At 31.0% G+C, this 21,823-nt stretch overlaps 1 long non-coding RNA gene across 1 annotated transcript; it reads left to right on the top strand.

Moving 5' to 3' along the window:
* On the top strand, positions 1–2,264 carry LOC139906397 (uncharacterized). Its single transcript, XR_011781889.1, has 2 exons — positions 1–199; positions 258–2,264. It is a non-coding gene; the product is annotated as an uncharacterized lncRNA (long non-coding RNA).
* Positions 2,265–21,823: the final 19,559 nt, after the last annotated feature.

The following is a 21,823-nucleotide window of genomic DNA, read 5'->3' as shown; positions in this document are numbered from 1 at the left end:
AAAAGAACGAATTTGATTGGTTGAAAGAGATTATATAAAAAAGGATTAAAACACGTTGGTACTCTTTCATCTTCTAAACAACTGTTCCTCAGTATTGTACTAATCATCAACAAAGCTACTTCCCCTCACTGCTCTCTCACATACATGATCATCATGCCGAAGAAAACGTGCCTTCTTTCATGGGTTTCTAACAACGGAGGTACTGGTGTGTTGAATTATGATTTGGAAAATAAAAGTATATCTTGCTGTTTTTGCAGTTTCTCTTGCCCATCTTGTTCTTTATGGCAAGTAATCCGCCACTCCAAAATCTCCCATCACAGCGACAACTTAAAAGTCTTCAATAAACACAAGATTCAAGGAGACGAAGGAGAATTAAACGGTTTATCATTCAATTTGGACGTATCACAGCTATTTGTGTCGTGTAACACCCCTTTAAATGTTCTGGATCATCCCAATTTCGCAAGTTTATTGAAAAATATACTAGAAAAACTTCTCCAGGTCGATGGGTTGTTAACAACTTGTTTGGGAAAGTATGTCAAGGAGTTTTGAATAGAATAAAAGAAGAGGTGGAAGAATAGGATATTTTCGTAGCACTAGATGAGACAAGAGATCATCAAGAGAGGTCAATTACTGCAATTTTGATTGGCCCTTTGGACGAACATTTATGTGGCAGGCCTTACCTTATTGACTTGATTGATATTGAGATTGCAAATGCAAACAATGTAAAGAACATCGTCATAAGCTCAGTTTATAAGTTATTGTGAGAAGATCTTGTCCCGTGTAGACTTAAAGTTTTCATCACTGATGCCGCCTCGTATTGTCTCAAAGCAGGAGAAGATCTTCGAAAAAAATTCCCAGAATTGATTCACATTACATGTATTGCTCATGGATTACATAGAGTTGCAGATATGGTTCAACAAAAGTTTTCTCTAACGAACGAACTTATTTCCAATGTGAAGAAGATGTTTTTGAATTCTGGAAGAAGAAAGAGAGTATTTACTGCTTCGTACGAAATTCCCCTCCCTCCATCACCAATTATAACAAGATAGGGAACTTGGTTAAAAGCAGTGGAGTACTACTACCGTTACTTTGACGTCTTCAGAGAATATTTAAACAGCCTTGATGAAGATTTGACAGCAACCAGAAGAGCACAAGAAGTAATTAATAATGATTCCTTAAGAGAAGAAGTCGTATTTATACAGGAAAATTTTCGTCAAATACCTTTGGCAATAACTGCGCTTGAGAAAAGATTGCCTCTTCTTACCAGCCTAACCATAGTAGAAAATCTGACTCAAGATTTGAAGGAAGAGCCATTCAAGACCAAGTTAAAAGAAGTGCTTCAAAAGAATCCTGGCTACACAAAACTAAAGGAACTCTCAACAAGTGAAAACCTTGTATACAAAAATACTCAAATTGTCAATTGTGATGCTGAGAGAGTCTTTAGTATGATGAATATCATCAATACGAAAAGGAGGTCCAAACTAAGTACTAAGAAATTGAAGGAATTGTTGATCACCAAATGAATGAATGTTTTGTTATCATTTAATTGCTAACGCGTAACAATATTTTTTAAATTATTTGTTACTTTTTTGCCTCATTTCTATTCTTTAGATTTCGTGCAAAGTTATCTATTTATCCTTAGTTGGCCACAAAGAAGTTATAGGTACACTTCCTGTAATGATGGGTTTGATGTTCTCCAACTAACAATATATTTTGTCTTGCATAAATTTACAGAATATAATATACATTTATAAAGTTATTTATAGGAAGTTATATATTAATAATATACAACAATCTCTCTTCCTTCATGTGTAAATAAATAAATAATTTAAGTTAAAGATATATTCTAAACGATACTCTTTTAATTGGGTTGGAATCGATATTTACTTTGAACTCTTGATCCAGCGACAGATACAATTGTACCACTCTCATATGTAGCTATTATATTTTTGAAGTAATTTCCATGGACATTCAATGCATTGATGGGTAATTTATTCAGTTCAATTTTTTGAATAGAGTTGATGATCCAAATAGAGTTTTCTTTTAGACACCTGCATACTCTTGCATAGTGGCCTCTCTTACCACATCTTGTGCATTCGATGCTTTTTGCAAGCAAACTTTCCCATTCTTATGAGGAAATTGGAAACCACACTGTCTACACAATCTTTCTTAGCTCTTGTTCCACGATCTCCTACAGCTTTGACTTCTTCGATATATATTGAATCCACATGACTGTATTTGCGTTAACATCCTTTGATACTAAATCATTTAGACTATTTTGATTATTCTTTGCCATTTCTACTATTCTCCATTAATATATACTTCACATATTTTATTTGCATCATCAAATAATCTTAATTGTGCTTCTCTATACTTCCAGACTCAGGCCAATTTGTTAGACTTCATCCTTGAGAATGTTCTTTCAAATAGAAGTAATATACTTGTATCTCAGGTCTAACGATGATTAGATTCACCTTGTATATTGATATTCGTAACCAAAGTTTTATATTATGACAATTAATATTTAATACGATTTGTATCATACAATAAGGTATAACTAACATTAAGACATTGTCTTGATAATATTATTTTGATTAAATAGTACCAAGTAAAGTTATGTTTTGGTGAAAGAAAGGTTCTATATGTAGTAACCCTTTAGATAAGTTGTAATGTTAAAAAAATCATAATTGATATATCTTTATAAGTATGTTCGAAATTACCCATCGGCCATCAAGTATGACTTATGAATAAAGGTTTGTTTAGGTCCGAAAGAAAACAGAGGAACAAGATAGTTGAAGTTGTATTTGCGGGTCTGCTTGCGCAGAACACGATTCCCAGAACCCTAATAATCACAACTGACTGTAGGTGTAAGAATAAGGAAGCAAAAAACGTCATAACTATGTCATTTATGAGGTGATTTTGATTCATTTTTTGTTTGTTTTACATACAAGCCGCCCATTTTTTTACTACTCACCAGTCACACACACATAACAAAAAGTACCTTAGAGTACTTGCTGATTTATCTTTCAATATACTTTTTGGTTTTATTATTGGGCTGTAAGTTGAACAGCGCATCAAAACATATAAAAAATAACATTTCTTTAGAATACGAAGGTTGCCAACTAAAACTTCCATTATTATTTTACAGTTATTCACGCTCAGGGATGAAGTTTTTATTTACGTCTCTATATAGTATTACCAAGAATATATTTCGTTTTAAGTCTGTTCATAGATGTTTTATAACTCCTAGAAAAACCGGATACTCCTACTAGCACAGTGTATGACAACAAAATTATCCACTTTTGATCTATAAAATATAAATTAACATACAAGTAATTTATTAATATTGATTAAACAACAAAAACTAAACAGCAGCGACAATTATTGAAAATATATCACTCAATGTAGCCTCCGTTGGCCTCAATAATTGCCTTTGATTCGGGTCCTGAACAGTGCTTGGACCCGGGAAACTAGACTTTTTGTTGATGGGATAACTTCGTTGACCTTTGACTCAGGGTAGCTTCAGACCCAATAATCCATCGTATTCAGGTCGGGATAGAAAGCAGGCTAAATATTCTGCTGTGCTCGGGCACCTCCTTCGAAGTGCTCACTCCCCTCTTGTCCTTGGTCTCTACCAGGCCCTTCCTTAACTCTGCAACTCTTCTCCTGTCGATTTTATCATCTTTCAAATCTCAACATTGCTAATATACAAGTCTTTATTCACCAAAATAATCACGAGAGTGCAAATTTATTCTGCCTCTAAAAATGTAAAAAGATTGAAATATTCTGTTGTTAACTGCATGACAGTGTTTAAGCTACTAATTACTGAGTATTCCATTAAAATCTGAACACTTTGTATTTTAAACTTCAACAGGATATTATTTATTAATTGACGATATAATTTCAACAACATTAATAATATTAACTTAGTCTTAGCTTTATTAATCATAAATGTATAACCCTTAGCGGTAATGATGGCTTGCAGGTGGTGGTGGAAGGCCTGGGACTTGCAGCAGTTGTAGTCCTCTGGCATGGCGTAGCAGCGATGGCTGAAAGTGCTTTTGAGTGCCTCAGTGTTTTGGATGTAGGGCCGAAAGTGACAAAAGAACTCAAACGAGTCTTGCATTGGAAAATATAGTTTTTTTATTATTGGTGTCATATGTGGCCTATCTGCCCTCACATGGCTCTTTCCACCCACTTTTGTGAAAGCTCTCTTGACAGTCTGGTATGAAACCCTGAGATCTCTTCCATGGGACCTCATGTACTTGAGAGGATTGGCCTGGACTGTTTTTTTTAACTCCTTCGGATTGAGTTTGACCTTTTTACCGATCCCTTCTTCCTGTCCAACGTTTTAGACTTCCTGACGTCGTAGACAGTGGTCGGGGAGACGCTCAACTGTTGGGATTGCGCGAATTAAAAATTTTAACGTCACCTATTGAGCTCAGATTTCTTATATTTTTATAACTAATTGTTTATGCTTTAATAAATCGAAGTATGAATTAATTTCAATCACTGAACCTTCATTAATTGTTGAATTAGCGAGTGTTCAGACTTAAATGGACCACCTGGTAAAATGTTTATATGTATCTATATTACCTAACAAAAAAGTCATTTTATATGCTAGAAAATTCGTAAATCCAAAGCGCCAGATTTCGTTGTTACTCTCTGTGTATATATTTCATAGAAGATATATAAGATTCGGAAATCATAAGAAAATATATTCAACCTCACAAATTTTATTATTAATGTTGATGAAAAAATACATATTTTCTTAGTTTGCATGATGTTTTCGTTCTTCATACCATGTACTTGAAATTTATTTAAATATACAAATATATTCATAAAATTAAATTGTATAAAAAAATCTTTCATTTCCTTTACTTATAAGTCATAATTAGTTTTGTTTAAAGTAAAATAACAACGTTTTTATTTGAAGTTTGAGATGTTATGAACTAATTGTCTTCTAGAGCTTCACACGCACTCATATCTTTTATGTAATAAAGGTTCATATCGACTCCCCATTCAATTAATTTCATTAGCCAAGGAATAGTTTATTTCATGAAAATTTCTGAGAACCGAAGGCAGAGAGTGTAAACTGTATAAAATCACTTAAAAAGAAATTCTTTTACTGGAACTTATTGAAGGTATGGCAGATGATAACATCAGAGCTGAATTTTTAAAACTAAAGGATCTGATTCTAATTTTTGATACATTTTCGAATCCACAACCCATACCTAAAAAAAACATTGTGAAATGGGGAACTGGTCTTGTTTTATAACAAAATCAACTTATCATTAAAAAAAAACTTGCCCTCCTGATCCCAGAAATCTGGTTTGATCAGAATAAAAAAATAGCTTTACGTATGTAACTCCAAATTCAGAACAAATTTTATATTTTGTTTAAAGTCTGATTCTGTCTCCTTTTTGAAGTAAATACGTTTTTATTATTGCTTTTCTAAGCGGGACAAACATAAGGTACATACTTAAATTAAATTAATACTATGTTGGATTATGTCATAAATTATTATGGAGCAATGAAAATTGGATGATTCATGATAAAAATGTTTAGTAAAAAATGGTACATATTTTTAAAAACAGTTTAATGCTCAACACTAACATACATATACCTAGCTAAAGGTTACGTAAAGGTAGTTTGTTTATTGATATCTACTTGCGAGTGTTCAAAAACGGAGCAAAAAAAAAAAAAAAATATTAACAATATAAAGAAAACTAGATAGCGTTTTAGTAGTGAAATGAAATTTTTTTAATTCTATTTTTTAGCTGCTATTTTAAACTAATGGTTAGGGATGCACGTTATGTAGAGTGCGAGGAAAAGTTGGAGCGAAATTTATGGTACGACTTATCTAAGACAAAAACAGCTGAAATTCAGGTCAACATCTGACTATAAAGTATTAATAAATATCAAAAAATATCTACCAAAACATTTTCCTTTTATGTATAGAAATACCAATTCTTTTCTGTTGCTTGCTCCTTTTATTCAGCTGACGTGTTGTACTTTTAGCTCATTATAGATTTTCTTTGATCTAAGATCCTTTTTTACAGCAGCTGCCTATTATATCAATTGTATTACTGCCATAGAGAAGATAACCTTCAACAATTAAATCAGAGTTAGTGAAGTAAAAATATTTTAACATTATATTTAAACGTATATATTAATCAGACGACGACTTATTAAACTTTAAGAATGGATAAAAAAAGAAAAAAAGGAAGCACAGTACCAACCGTTATTCTTTTTCTAATCACAAAAAAGAGTAGAATTGGAACCTCAATTTCAAAAGAAAAGTGAATGAATAAACACCTTTTGGTCATATTGTTCATTGGCAATTTTTTTCAAGTGGAAATATTTTGATTTTTTGTGTTTTGAATTAGAGGAAAAAGTTTGTAAATGTTTGTTTATTTACCGAGAGAATAAAACTTTTTTGATTCATGGATCTACTTGGGGAATCAATATAAATCCTCCATCATACTTTGCCTCTCCTGTCTAATCAATCATGCGTAGGTAGTTACGTACATATCTATGTACAATGATTGTAAAGGAGTAATTTGTTTCATTTGTCATTCTTATAAATCATAGTTTTTTTTTTTTTTTTTTTTTTGCAAACGTTAAGTGATAAAGGACCAACAACAACGATATATCATCAAGTTTTGAGGATGTTGATTGAATTGCATATCATTATCATATATATAATACAATCAGAATGATTGAGGATGTATATTCTATCAGAGACATGTCTTCTTGGATAGAAAAAAACAACAACCACGAGGGGGAGGGACCTTTCCCTAAATAAATCCATGCCCATTTAAGATAGTAATTATCAATATTAAGTAGCACATTTTGAAGGGTGCGAAGAGACCTCACAACTTGTCATCTCAGTTGACACCCTGCATATTATTATGTATAAGTCTGCTTTTGGTGTTTTCACCCATGGAATCAAAAACGATCGAACAAATCAGTTTGAAATGTAGCAAGTAGACTTATAAAAATAGCCAAACATGATCTTTTGATATATTTTTGACGGTCTGAGGTCATTAAGAGGCTATTTTGTACCGAAATAAAACCTCCTTTCCTTTCTTTCTGTTTTCTCCCTCTGTCTCTTTCTATATCCCTCTCTCTGTTTCTTTTCTCCTACCTTCATTCTATGTTTCTATTTGCCCTTTATTCAGCTCTCTTCAATGCGGGGGTATTCTCTGCAAGTAAATAATATAATTTTTTTTAGAGATATGAAAATGTCACTATTCCGAGGAGAGTAAATTGAGAATATAAAATGGGTTGGATGGTCGTAATCTGCAAAATATTAGTACTCTAACTAACTATTCCTTCCTATTTAGAAAATTAAGACTTACTATCTGGAAATGAACACTAGGGTAGTGAGAAGTGATGTCCAAATAATGCATTAAAAATAATTTAAGCAAATTTGTAGAGTTTGTAGAGAGAAAATGGATGAAATTAATATTTATATACGAAAAAGGGATTGTAAATATACCTCATTAGCTTTGGTGGCAAGATGGATAGGATAAACGGGGATGGGGAACCTAAGAGCTCTCTTGTTTTGGAGGGGAAAACTTAGAGAGTGTGTAGTTAGGATTGTTACTATGAAACGATATTGCAAAAAATATAAATAAAAGCCACAAATGCAAATAAATCTCATTTGGACATCACTAGTGATGCTAATGAAAAGCTTTTTATTTATGTGGAACTACTCACAAAAGTTCCTCTTTTATGTGTAGTTTAAGAATATTTGTAGTATTTTTGAAAAAAATGAAAATTAAAAAAATACCTTCCCCCTTTCTACCAAGTTAAGTTTTGTATAGATCTGTAATTTTCAAATATGTACTTATATACAAGTAGCTTTATTTTTATAATTTAAAGATTTTTGAATTAAATAATTGAAATAAATTATTTGACTAACAAAAATTATATAATTTTATTTTTTTATTTTTTCTATGTACTTCAAATTTAAACATTCTTTTGTTGCTTAACTTCGTTGTATCTCCTCCATAAGTTTCCAAACTTTTTTTATTTTTTGGTTCGATCTGTGTGTATCATTTATCGAATTATCACATTTCCAATGGGGTTTCAGGCTCTTTATTACTTAGAATCTTCCAAAGTGAGGTCTGCAATTCCATAAAAATTACCAAGAATTAAAGATAAATATATATCCATATAAAAGGGGTTTTACTTTTATAATTTAAATTATTTTACTTGTGAATTCCATAGTACCGTATGTAAGCTCGCAAGCTTCTTGCAATTTATTTGAGACTAATGAGAATTTATTTTATAATTAAGATAAGCCTTTCATCATTTATATAAGTACTTGAAATCATCCGACAGACAAACTTTGTCCTCATATATGTAAAAATGAACTACCCAAGAAATCTTTAGTTTTACTCACTGTCTTTAATGAGCACACTCACCCATAGTTACTCAATACACAAATGTTCTGACTCATCAGTGATGAGGCAGGGTGTACTTTAGTCTCTAGAGTCATACCTGGCTGACCCTGTACTGCACACGCTCTATACTACATGCAAAATGCCTGCAGGATTTTATTAAAAATACAACATAATTATTTATGAAATCAAAGATATGTATATGAATATGATCTACATCAGGGAGAACTATATACAGTGTACCCTGCGAACACACTTGATGCTACATGCAAAACACCTTTGAGATTTTATTAAAATGCAAAAATGGCTATTTTTACATCCAAAAATAATTGTGTTCATTCTAATGTAAATTTCTACATACATACAGACAAATTTTGTTCTATTAATAAAATATAACATTCTCACAAATGTGAGTTTTACGCTCATTGGATTTAAAATCTTTTCGTGTTTCTTAATGTATATTTATTTATGAGGACGTTGTTATTTTTGCCAAAGTTATAAACAAAGGGGCGAAAGGCACCTGTTAGCTTGAGTAGATTCCTTGTCTGCGTGAAATCTTCTCTCCACTACTTTACTTTATAATGCCTCCTCATGACATATTGCATTTTTTGTTTGCTTTGAAAAATTGACTTTGTTAATTTCAATAAGTTATGGAGATTGCATAGTTAATTATAGAGTAGTATTCATCATTGCTCCTAGCGGACACATAAGTATTATTGTAGACAAATATTTATCATATGATCATCATTTCATAAGTTAGTTTTGAACTTTTCTTCATTCTAACAACAAGGATATTTATCGAGACGTAGTTAAAAAGTGTCTCCCATTAGATGTGAAATAATGATAATAATATCAGTTGACAAGTCTGTTTATTATATAGGAATGTTATTATTTACTTTTTCCCATTTGCTGTTGTTTGCTCCACTTTCAACCAATAAAAAACAAAACAAAGATAAAAAATATGCGTTGCACTATAATTCACCGGTTCAAGAAGATGTAGGCAAGTCTTCTTCTCGGATTAGTGCAACTGTTCCTTTGACCCATTTTCTCGTGTTTTTGGAAGAAGGTAGGGCATCAATTTCATTTTTTTGAAATTCAAAACCTGCCACCGCCTGATTGTATTTAAATTTAATGAAGAATAATCATCTTTGTCCCGAATCTTCATCCGTAAGATATTAGACATGTAAAGGCTGTATAAACACATCAGGAGTACTATTTTCACCATCAGCCAGGTCTTTAATTTCGTTTGTTGAAAGTATTCTAAACGAAAGAAATGTATCTAAAAAATGTCAAAATTATATCCAATCGTTGCTTTTTGGTAACATCAAAATATAATTATAGGTAAAATTGCTTGATTTAAAAAAAATTTAGTATATACATACGTCGAAAAAATTAAAAAATAAAACTTTGTTTAAAGGTCAAATAACTAAGTTAACAAGATATTACATACTTTCGCAAAGACATCACGAGATATTGATTTATATAAACCAAAGTATCCGTATCCGGCTCCCAAAACAACTAATAATGACTAACTTCAATGTTTGTTTCTTTTGCTTCCTCAATACATACATAGCACAAAATATTTGTTCAAGTACTCTGTCAGATTACGAATCAATTGCATAATTATAAGATAGTGAAAAAAAAAATTAACGCCTTAACTTTACAATTTGTAGAATGTTTGAGAAGAAAGCAGCTTAGCTATCATGACGTTTTATTAAACCAGCTGTAAGCAGCTGCAAGAGGAAGAAAATGTATAGAAATCCGAGTCCGTATCGAGCAAAGACAAGAAGAGGGCTTTATTTTTACTCGCTGAATCCGTGTTCAAAGAGAAAGAAAACTAAGTAATTCTTTATTGAAGAAATAATGAGTAGTAGACTGATAAAATAATGCATCTGCTCAATAATCCCAACTTGAAAAACCTACTTCAAAAAAGATATTCTTTTTTCTTTCAGATTATTTTATTAAGAATTTTCATTATTTGATTGCATGAAAATTGTGCACTATGCATCTTAATGACAGATTGGTTTGCCTTTAAAAACAAATAACGATATTATCAACGGACCTAAAATGGTAATTAATCATGTTTAAATGCATTAAGTTATTTTAAACAAAGGTACATTGCATATTATGTAGTCCATTGCTAAAATATGTAAAGAGATGTTAAATCTAATAATTTTTGTAATATATGTTTTAAGCGTTAATGAACTATTAATAGGGTTGTGTTAATTTTTTCAGGAGGATAGGGTTAATACTATGATAAGATGGCCCGAGTGAAGAGGTTCTAAGGAAAAAGGGGACCAACATGATCACTAGGGATGTAAATATTGGCTACATAGCAGTGAGTATAAATCTTAAAGACAGGATGCGATCAATATTGAGACCGGTTTTTAACATTTTGGAAAATCTTCAATATAATAATGATAGAAACTTAAAATTTAATGAGAGCATTAATTAATATGTACATTTTGTATAGATTTAATAAATAAAATCGATGTCAGCAGATATGACCTCTTCTGGGCGATACTGGAGACGGGTGCAGGTGTTCACGCTTTTTCACATCGGAATCTTGGTGAGCACGTACGTAATGGAGGTGATCAGGGACTCCTTGTTCTAGGGAACTCATTAATTTCAGTCTCAGCTACATCTCATATAAAAAAGTCAAGGGGATTAAAAATAGAGGTGCTGGGGGACCAAAAATCCTTGTCCCTATAGTAGGAGAGGTTCTTGGAGAACCACTGCTTGGTTTTTTAGAGTTATGAGTGATGGCTCCGTCTTCCTGGTAGATATATAGCTCTCCTGCAGCTACCTGATCCATGCAGGGGTTGACCACGTTTTCATGATATAGACATAAGTGTTCACTATATGAATATCCTAGACTTTATTGACAATATCGTTGCTATGCACATCACTACAACATTTTTTCTTGGTCCTCTTAAACCTCCAACTCATCAAGATCACCACCATCCTCGATATACCTCGTCCAAACTCGTTTTTAGCACTTGACGGTGTTGTAAGAGATATTGTTTTAAATCTGCGATCCCCGAATTGGTATTTCCCACATGAACCACAGTTAGTATGGCTCCTCTGTGAGCCTTTTGTACGTTTCTATTCATATTTACGGCTAAATGAAACTGTCCTTGGAATGCCCATTATATTTTTAAATCAACTGATACCAAAGACGGGCCAGTATATCATCTTTAAGTGGTAGATATTAGTGATGTGTCGTTCTCGAACGTAACGGCTCTTTGAAATGAACGACATTATCTGGCACCCCACCAATCAGGAGCAGGCTCAGAGCATCAGCAGGGGGGCTCTATACCACCCTGTGGCAAAAACAAAAATAGAAGGAAATTTTTTTTAAGGATTTATATGAGGATTTTTTCCAAAATAAAATCCTGCGGCAGGGGTGTCCCCAGGATTATATATATATATATTTTGAGCGAATAGTTAATTACTGTAATTTCCAACGTTGAATTAGACAGTTTAAATAAAAATAAATTCAAAATTTTTAAGATCAATTAATTTTAAAAGTACAAACTGATTAAAATTTAATGGAATTTTTTTAAAATGAATAAAATACTCAAAACATCCCCATGAAGTAAAGTAAATTATTAATGAAACTCGATGAGAAGAATTTTTAAGGCACCTTCTATGTGAGGAACGTAGCTTATTTAAATATTTATATAAAGGCTTCAAAATGAAACCGTTTATATTTGTAACAATATAATGACTGAGATGAGGGGTTTAATAGTTCAACATAGATGATAATGAGGATTCCTTTGTATATTTTATCTTTAATATGTGTAGGAAAGAAAGGTGATAGAAAGTTGAGAATTAGTCGAAATGTATAAACACATGCGTGTATTTAATCAGTTATAAGAATCATTAAATATATTCTTACAAAAAAAAACATGACAAATTAAATACGGTTCTCTGTGGAGTTAAGTATTCCCAAATGAATCCGTATCGGACAACAACAGATGATGACTCCTCGTATTGCGAGAAAACATTGTTACCCATGATGACAATGAATGTGATGAAGTTGTTTTACATTTATGTAGGGATGTATCAGTCCAAAGTTTATGAAATCCTTTCCGGTCTAGTCCTAAATTTAAGTAGTCCTATAGAATCTTTTAAAAAAATGACATTTTCATAGATCACAGTGATACATTGCTAACACACATATACCCTATATATTCAATTGTCAGCTGTCAATTTCCTCGTCTCACTTCTTACGTCATGGTTATTTCATATATTTTTTATAAACAAACAAAGAAATAAAATTTGAATTATGATTATAGGTGTGCTGTTTGTAATGAAAAATCTTCCTATAAAAATTGGATAAGGAAAAATGGCTTTAGCAAGTGTTTTTTTTTCTTTTTGTTTATTATTTAATAGGTCGTTGTAGTATTAACTTCTCTCTCTGAAGTATGTATTATTGGCTTTCTTTGGTGTAAATTGTTATATTTAAAGTTATATATATTTAATTACAATGCATTTTTATAACTAAGTATTTTTCTTGCATTAATCCTATTTTAAATGCAGAAGATTTTCCTATGTATAGCATTAATTTATTTTTCCCTTCAAAATCATAAAACAGGCATCCAATATTGACAAGACTCATAATTTAGTTGTATCATCCGTCTCGCTCTTGTCTTCTCGCGCTCTAATTTTAATAGTATATTATACTTATGTAAGAACTACCAGAAGACGTATGCTTCGTTTCCATAAGGACAAGTATACAATTTGTTATTGAACTTTCTTCATAAATAGCACATGAGTTGAAAAGTCCCAGGCTTAACAAAGAAAACTGTTTTTTTCCATCTAAACTGTTTTTTTTTAAAATGATAAATATATATTTATTTATATTCGTTTTATAGAACAGAGTCCGAATGACACTTTTCGGGCCATTTCTAAGCTTGAAATGATTTTTTCCCTTCAAGAAGTAGTCTAAACTCTAGACACGAAAATGTTATTGATCCATGCTTTTGGAAGTAATATAGTTAGCATCAAATATAGCGCAATAACTCACAAACTAAGGAACGGATTGTCATTAAATTTTGACAGCTGTGTTTTGAATGTAGGTACTAACTGAAAATATGGTGAATGAAAAAAATGTTAAGCCCAGGGCTTTTCAACCCATGTGTTATATCTGTTACAAATGTATATACTTTGAACAAAATATTAATAGGCAAATTGGTAATACAGTATTGAATAAAATACTGTGTATGATTTTAATATTATAAATAAATAAAGTATGACATAAATGCGTTTGGCATGATTGCTTTATTGTGCTAACTTCAGACTGATTTTTGGCTTTTTAATCTTTTTATTTTTGGAACAAATGTTACATGATACAATGAAGACAATGACAAGAGATATCTACCGATGATGTAACTATAAATAAATCTTCCATAATTTTAATAAGTCAAATATATGCTTATAATTCGGCTTATATTCACGTATATAAATATATTTAAAGTTTTTTTAAACTAATTCAAATGGTAAACTGAGATAATTTACTATATTACTAGTGAAAATGGAACCCGTTAGAGGGCGCTATCAAATTTGGGACACTTTTCAGCTACTGATAACAGGAAGGAGACTTGATGTGGGACAAAACGGATTTTAAGTACCATAAAAAAGACCGATAGAAACCTATAAATTATATGGGCATAATACATGTAGCGTTTCAACATAAAAAGTATCTTAAACGCAAATCAAGAAAAAGAGAAAATACCAATTTTTTTTTTATTACTTAATATACTCTTATATATACTATAAACTTCCCAATTTTTCATAGACATAATTGAGTCAATTATAGGCTACAATGCTGTTATTGATTTTCTTTATTTCTTTAAGAGATAATACGGAGTAGTAATCACTACTGTGTGTGTTCATGAAAGATTAAAATTAACACTGTGGAACTGTTGTGGAGTTTTAAGTGTAAACTCAGAGTAGATTTGAGGATCGTCGTCAGAGTAACTCCTGCCTATATCTTTTCCACATACGGAGTAAATTTTGTTTTTGTTTCCTTCCTCTCATAGCTGCGAGAAGGTATGAGAGGAAGGAAAAACAAATCAACTTATGAGGATGATCAAGTTAATTTTTTGGCTGAATATTTTTTTCCATATAGGGAGGTCATATTTTATACAACTCTACCTATCTTATAGAGCAAGGATGGGCCGTGTGCATTCCGGGGCTGCACACGGCCCATGAACTCACTCAGTGGGCTGCATATAGATCAATAGTTATTTATAATAATAATAAAAAATAACTTGTTATAAACTTTTAACCGATAGACTGCGCCATACTCAAACAATAGCAGGATCCGGGCTACATTTTGGATTAGAGAAGAAAAAAATTCAAGAGCCATGGCTACTAACAGCGACAAAAATAGGAAACTTGACCCATAAAACTGTACTTTTCAGGTCAAACCACAGGTTAAAATGTCCCAATTTTTCACTCGGTTGCTTAATTCTGCTACTGTATGAGAAAAGAACTAACAAAATGTCTCACTCCAATTTTGTAATATTTGTGGGTCGTACATCCCTCCTAATGTTCAGTTTTTTCTTAATTTTTTCCTATTCTCCATACATAATAGTTTTAATGGTAATTAATTGAATTGTTTAAAGAAATGTAATATTTATTAAGTATAGAAATAGTAAAAACATAAAATAATGATTACCTAGAATGGTAGTTTATTTGGAAAGTTCAGTCGTTGGTACTCTCATACCCTTTGGTCCTGATGAACGGCTCAATTTTAACCCGCACCTTAGAACTCTCGATCAGTACTATAAAGAACATGCCCTAACTTCAACAGGCTAGCTGAAAAGATTTTCAAGAAATATATTATAAAAATACACAAATAGCCAAGATTGCTCCAGAAATGTACATAAAATGAAACACGAGATGAAGCACGCCGGTGTTGGAGTCTATACAATCCCTCTTGGAACATCCAGATTTTCAGAGAATATATTACTCAAGCCATGGAAGAGATTCAAGAAGAAAAAAAACAAACATATTATTTCAAGAGCTCTTGGCAATCATCCAGTTGTTGGTAAGAGTGAAGGAGATTTTGAGAAAATTTAATAATATCATCCTTCCAAGATTGTATTTGGAGTAATATTTCTTCTAGTATTGTTCTGTACTTTGTTTTGTTAATTTTAGCCGAGTATACATCTCTAAAGTGTAGAAATAAAGTATTATCTGCACTTTTTGAAAGTTCTATCATAAGATTATAGAATATAGAGATAAGAATAATATCCAAAATCTGATGACGACAGGCAAGATGCAAGAGCTCAAGTTTAATTCACCTTTCAAGCCTCAGACAGAAGCAAGATTTAGATCCTGTATTTGTTGCTGTGATATCTAAGGAGAGCGATTTAATTCTGTCTTTTATATTATATCCTACTAAAACTGATACGATCAATCTCTCTTGGGAAAAGAAGAATCTTCTGTACAAACTCAACTAATTCTAAAACTTATCATCGTTCGATTTTCTCTCGGATAACCAAGTCCCACATTAGTTTACCATCCTAATGTAATGTTAAAAGAACGTTTCAGAGGAAGCTTTTGGCTGAAACGTACTTCTTTTAACTCGTGAATGTTGGTGCACTAAATATAAAGATATAAATATAAATAATATGGGGTTTTATTTAGAATCATTTATAGTGTCTGCCATATCCAATTATTTGAAGTGTGTAGTCATGTGGGCCTCCAATGATAGTACTGAAAAAAAATTGTTCCTCTTGATCATGGAAGTTGCCCATCCCTGCTATAAAGGGATCTTTTCTTATCTTCCTACAATAAGGAAAATGGAACGCCTGAATGGGATCATGTTCCCTTCACTAACAAACACGCACATATTACTAATTTTTTGGATCAAATAGTCACACAGGAGGATGTCACTAATATAAGTATTGTCACTTGTTCAATGTGGTTTCCTTGGAACTGTCAAATTTGTTCCTCCGGTACTCTACATAAAATTTTATTAAGTAAATCCTCTGCTCTAGTTCAGTTTTGAGTCGTGCCGCAAAGTCCCTCATCCGTTTCACACCTCTCTAAACCCCATTATTGGTCACTTTTACTGACCTCACAAACTTATGTGCTTTCCTGTAGACATAATTATCATCCTTGTTGCTAACGTGAGCCGGTCACATTTCCTTCCAAGAGCATCAAATAGAAAGTGAGTCTTACTAGGTCTTTGAGAATCGTAGCTGTGTTGATGACAGGAAACAGTAGTCTGTTACTCTCAGGCTACTCTATTTTGGATAGCTTGACTTCTAGCTTCTCCTTTGCAGACTTGTTCATCCTATCATGACATGAAAAAGAAGAATGCCAACGGACTTTCGGTCAGATACCAGTGGTGAATGCTCATTTTAGGGAGAACAGAAGCTGCCATTTGAAAGTTATGTTGCATATCCTTGATGTTAAACAGTTTGTATCCAATATTTCGATGAAAAGTTTGTAATTTTTTTTTTTTTTACCATAACAATTTACATTATATGTATGTATAATACAATTATGATGTATACTTTACACCTATAGCTTTTTTAATGTCTGAGAAAAGGGACAGTTGAAACTATCATCTGTAGCAAATTGTTCTCCTACCCTTTCTTACTTTGATTAAGGTTTTATTTTTAATTTAATAGAAAATACTCGGTAGTTTTCTCTTCAAGTCTTCTTTTTTACCATAGAAATATTAATGCAATGAATCAATATATATACAAATATACGAACATCAAAGATTATTTATTCTTAAATCATAAATAAAATTTGCTTTTATGGCTTGAGTTGATTTTTCTTCCAGTAATAAGGGTAATATATGTATACCTTTACAAGAATTTTGAAGTTGTATTTTTTGGTAATCTTTGTACCTAAATAATTAATGAAAAAACTTTAAGAATAAATTGATTGAGGTTTGTATTGTATTTTCTTAAATTTCGTTATGATTAATATATTGTATTAAAACAAATGTAAATATAATTAAGTAAACAATAGAGTTTCTAAATTTATTTTATTAACCTCAATATTGATTCTTTCCTCAATAAAATTAAATTCAAAGCTATATTGCGGCTGAACTAGCCATTCTAAAACCAAAAACACTTTAATAAATCAAACTTGAATTATTCATGCTTCTAGTAAATTCCTGTGTCATAAAAACAATTGAAGCATCAAAGCTTTATTTTTTTTTTCAACAAAACCCTTAAAATACATGGGTTTGTTGTTTAGCCTTTAACCTTGGATTTATTCAAGATTGGATGATCACATATAAAATATAAAAATATATTTGTAATAAGCATTACATCTTGCAATGAATAAATTAGTTTTTTTTTCTCAATGATAATGGATTTGTTTCATTTTTAAAAGTTGATGCAAACATATCAAAAAAGTAAAAATACTCCAAAAATAGAAACATTAAATTTTCAAAAATTTCATTTGATAAAAAAAACTAATTATATATTTTTGAGTAACGCATCAATCTCTACTAGTGTTGAATATCGTGTTCAATTTTGTTGTCGTTGACTTGTCTAACTAATTACAACGCTAATTACTAATTACTAACTAATTACTAATCCTCCAATGTTTTTACATCAATAATTTATAATTTACTGAAACTTTAGTATACAAGGTGGCGATTTTAAATACAAAAAACTGAAGGATCGTGTATTTCACAATTTATTAAACAATCTTTTGACCTAATATGTAAGGGTCCATATTGAAGTCAATCATTTAAAACTAACAATCTCCAGCTTCAACCATAGCCACAAATCTGGGCTGGAACTAGGTACATGCATTAATGAGGAGCTCGTTATCCCTGTTGGCTACTGCCTTGAGAATGTAAGCTTGCAAGTAGTATACAGTGTTAAATGCATTTTTATTGGACTCTCTCTCCAAGACACCCAATACATAGTAGTCCAAGAGGTTCGGATCCTACGAGATAGGAGGAAACATTTCCTTACCCAAACCATAAGGTTCTTAATAATATCATATATTATTATCAAAAACTGTGGTGTAACTCTAATTTCAACGAGTCATATTTTTCAACCCATTCTTTAATTTTAACAAATAATGTATTGATTAAAAGTAGATATGTTAGAAAAAACTATTTTTTAAATAGCTTGTTTAGGGCTTTATATTATAACATTTGACATAATTTTATCTTGATTTAATAGGATTCATTTTTTATTTCAAAATATAAAAATATTCAAAAAGAGTATTTAGATCAGGGCTTGGAATCGGACTCTTCCAAATTTTGTGCAAGATCGGAGTTTTTCCCTCTGTTTTGTATTATTCATACAAGTTTATTAAGGGTTCTATAAGCTTGGTGCAGGAGAACTCGTAAACAAGAAAAATAGCATTGTAGGATGAAATCATCAATGTCGAGAAAGGACCTCGACTCTGATAAAAACAGCATTTGCCGCCATAAAAAAAGATCCTTCATTGTATTCCTCTGACGTTCGCGTTCTTGTATACACATTATTGTCAATGTTATCCTCACAAGTTAGGATGAATGATTGTATATTGCTATAAAATTCTTTTTAAGTGACTATAAGGTTAAGGTATCACTGAAGAAGGATCTTCTGCATGCAATTTTTGTATTAAGATCAAGCTGGGAATCTAAATACTTATTTATTGTTTTGTCTTATTTAGTATTTGTAATGATACATAATCGAAACTAAAATTTTTAATTTTGAAGAGAATGTTTATCATCCGTAGTTATGAAAATTTAAATCAAGCTTATATTACTAATATTCTAGGTATATGGACCACTTTGCAGAGTATGCAAGTTTTTTAACATCTTTTCGTCGTAGTATTCATCAAAATTGATGGAGAGATTGGCATTTCATTTTAAATTTCATGTAAGACTCGGGACTTAGACTTGCCCTGAAATTTGAGCGAGTCCACAGTTCTGATGTATATGTGGCTAAAATGATAGATGCATTATAAATTGATTACGGACCATTATATCAATACAAACTACAAACATTTATTTCATCATGTTAAAAATAAAGTATTCCTATAATTGGATTTCTAATTTAAATCGAAATATCTCATCAACCAAAAAAATTGATGCTCTCTAAATGAATATATATTGTAAATTACATTCACAGCTCAAAATGAATCTGATAACATAAATATAAAGTTTGATCCACTGAGTTAACTGTCATAATATAAGGACACAGTCCCAAAACAAGCTTTGAGTAAAAAAATTTCCAATACGTTTATTTATAAAAGTTTCAGAAATACTTTATACATTTAGGAAAATATTCATCGATAGCTCAATAAATTATGGAATTAATTAAGTTTTTCTTGTGTAACAAAGTTTTATATTTATTTACTCAAGTATTTATTATATGTCTATAACCTATTTAATTAGAAATTTCCTAAAATCTTTTATTTTTTACAGTTTACTTTGATAATTTTTCATACCTTGCATTTTATAATAACATGGTTAAGTTTACTTTAGCAAAAAAAAAAGAAAAAAGATCTATTCTCAAATAACGACATTGAGAGAGTGAGGTTTCAATAAATATTTAATATAAATAATAATAATAATAATATGGGCGTCAAAATAAAAGCAATATAAAACGATTTAAATAAAGAAAAAGTCTGGATTACATTTCGATTCTTATACGAATAACCGTTTATTTCTATCTGATTCTATTTTGTAGTTGTTCTGATTAATTCTTTAAAAGCGTCATTACTTGTACATAAAATAGAAAAAATATTGTCAACTTGAAGCCATTAAAATTTAAAAGATTTGATTTCAAAGGGACCATAAGGGGGCAAAATAAATTTCTATAAATCAAATGAAGATTATAAACTATTTTTTAACACTCTTGGCTGTTTCAACTAATCCCAGATATTTGAATACAAGCCTTATCACTGATCTGAATATGTTTATGAAATATTGGGCTAAGTAACAGGGTCGAGCACTAAAATTGAAACAAATTTAGACCTCATCCAGATCCCGTACGAATGCATCACCGCCGACTTTTCCTTCATATAAAAGAGATTAGGTAACTAATAAAAAAATACGTTTGTGTTCATTTTGAGTTAGTTGTTGAGATGGAGAAACACGATTACTCATCAAGGAATGTCTTGCAAATTTGAATTTTTAAAATACTGAAGGATTACGAGTAATAAAGTGCTGTAATTGGTCCCATATGATCCTCCGTCATTTAAGAATTTTAAATTGGTGCGAATGGGCTAGATTAAGTAATTAAAACCAACTAAGGGACCTTTTATGGAAGATTAATTATTTTCTTTATGAAGTAAAATGGTTACTATCGTTGTTACATTATAAATTCATATGAATGTCAATATTGACATGTATGAGTTGTAATACGATAAAATATCAGTAATACCACGGTTTTGAAATTTTGAATTTCATGTAAGGGTATGCTAGATAATACAATCTCATGAAAAATTAAAAACTGTGTATATCTATAAGATTTACTACCGTTAAAACCCTAATTTGGCTATAAAATCAAAATTAAATGATCTGGGATTGTTTATGGAAGATTAATATTTTTTTATAAAGTAAAATGGTTAATCCGTGGCAGAATTGAGGCAGTGATTGAGGCCTATAGAGGTCATATTAAAATTAGTATGTTAATACCATATAAACTATTATTAAAACTAGAAAATTCGTCACAATGCACTTGTTCAGCATTGGGATGAGGTCAAAGTTTGTTCAGATTGTAGTGAACGTCCCTGTAAAAAGTTAACTGAACATATATTTTCCTTTTTGATGATTTTTCTTCAAGATTGTTTTTGTGCTAACTAACCATACAAATGTATTGCATATTCCTGTCCTTTCAAAAAAAAAAAAAAAACCTGTCTCAAACTTACATAGGAATAAACATATTAATAACTATTAGAATAATCCTATTTGGAATATAAATAATAAATTATATTATGCAAATTGTTATAATGCATTTGTTGTATTAGTCTCTTCATTTTCTTTGCAATTTCTTTTTAGCATCTCTGTTGTTAAATACACTTCTTTAAAAAGCGTTTTCTACGATCAAATACTTGCCGGAACACATTGCCAAAAGCCACTTTGAACGAAAAAAATAATTTTCATTTGGTCGATCACTGCTATGCTTGTTTCGGTAGGTCGTACGGCCTCGTTTCAACTCATCTAGGCAAAATTTTACTTTTATTTGGAGCAAATACACTTCAACTTTTATATTGGTTGCGCCAGCTTTTTTCAAATAAAAGTATTGTATCGTATAATGACGACCAATTTTCTCTATTTTCACAAATTCATAGACAAACTACTGATGACTACCAATTAAATACTTAACAACATGGAGCCTTCAAATCTGAAACATACGCTTTATAGATGCTGTACGTTTTAATACAGTGATTTTTTTAAACAACTGCAGACATCTGTTAGT

The sequence above is a fragment of the Lepeophtheirus salmonis genome, chromosome 9 (genome assembly GCF_016086655.4).
Source record: "Lepeophtheirus salmonis chromosome 9, UVic_Lsal_1.4, whole genome shotgun sequence".
In the NCBI taxonomy this organism is placed as follows: Eukaryota; Metazoa; Arthropoda; class Copepoda; order Siphonostomatoida; family Caligidae; genus Lepeophtheirus; species Lepeophtheirus salmonis.
This window is presented reverse-complemented; position numbering and strand designations above follow the sequence as displayed.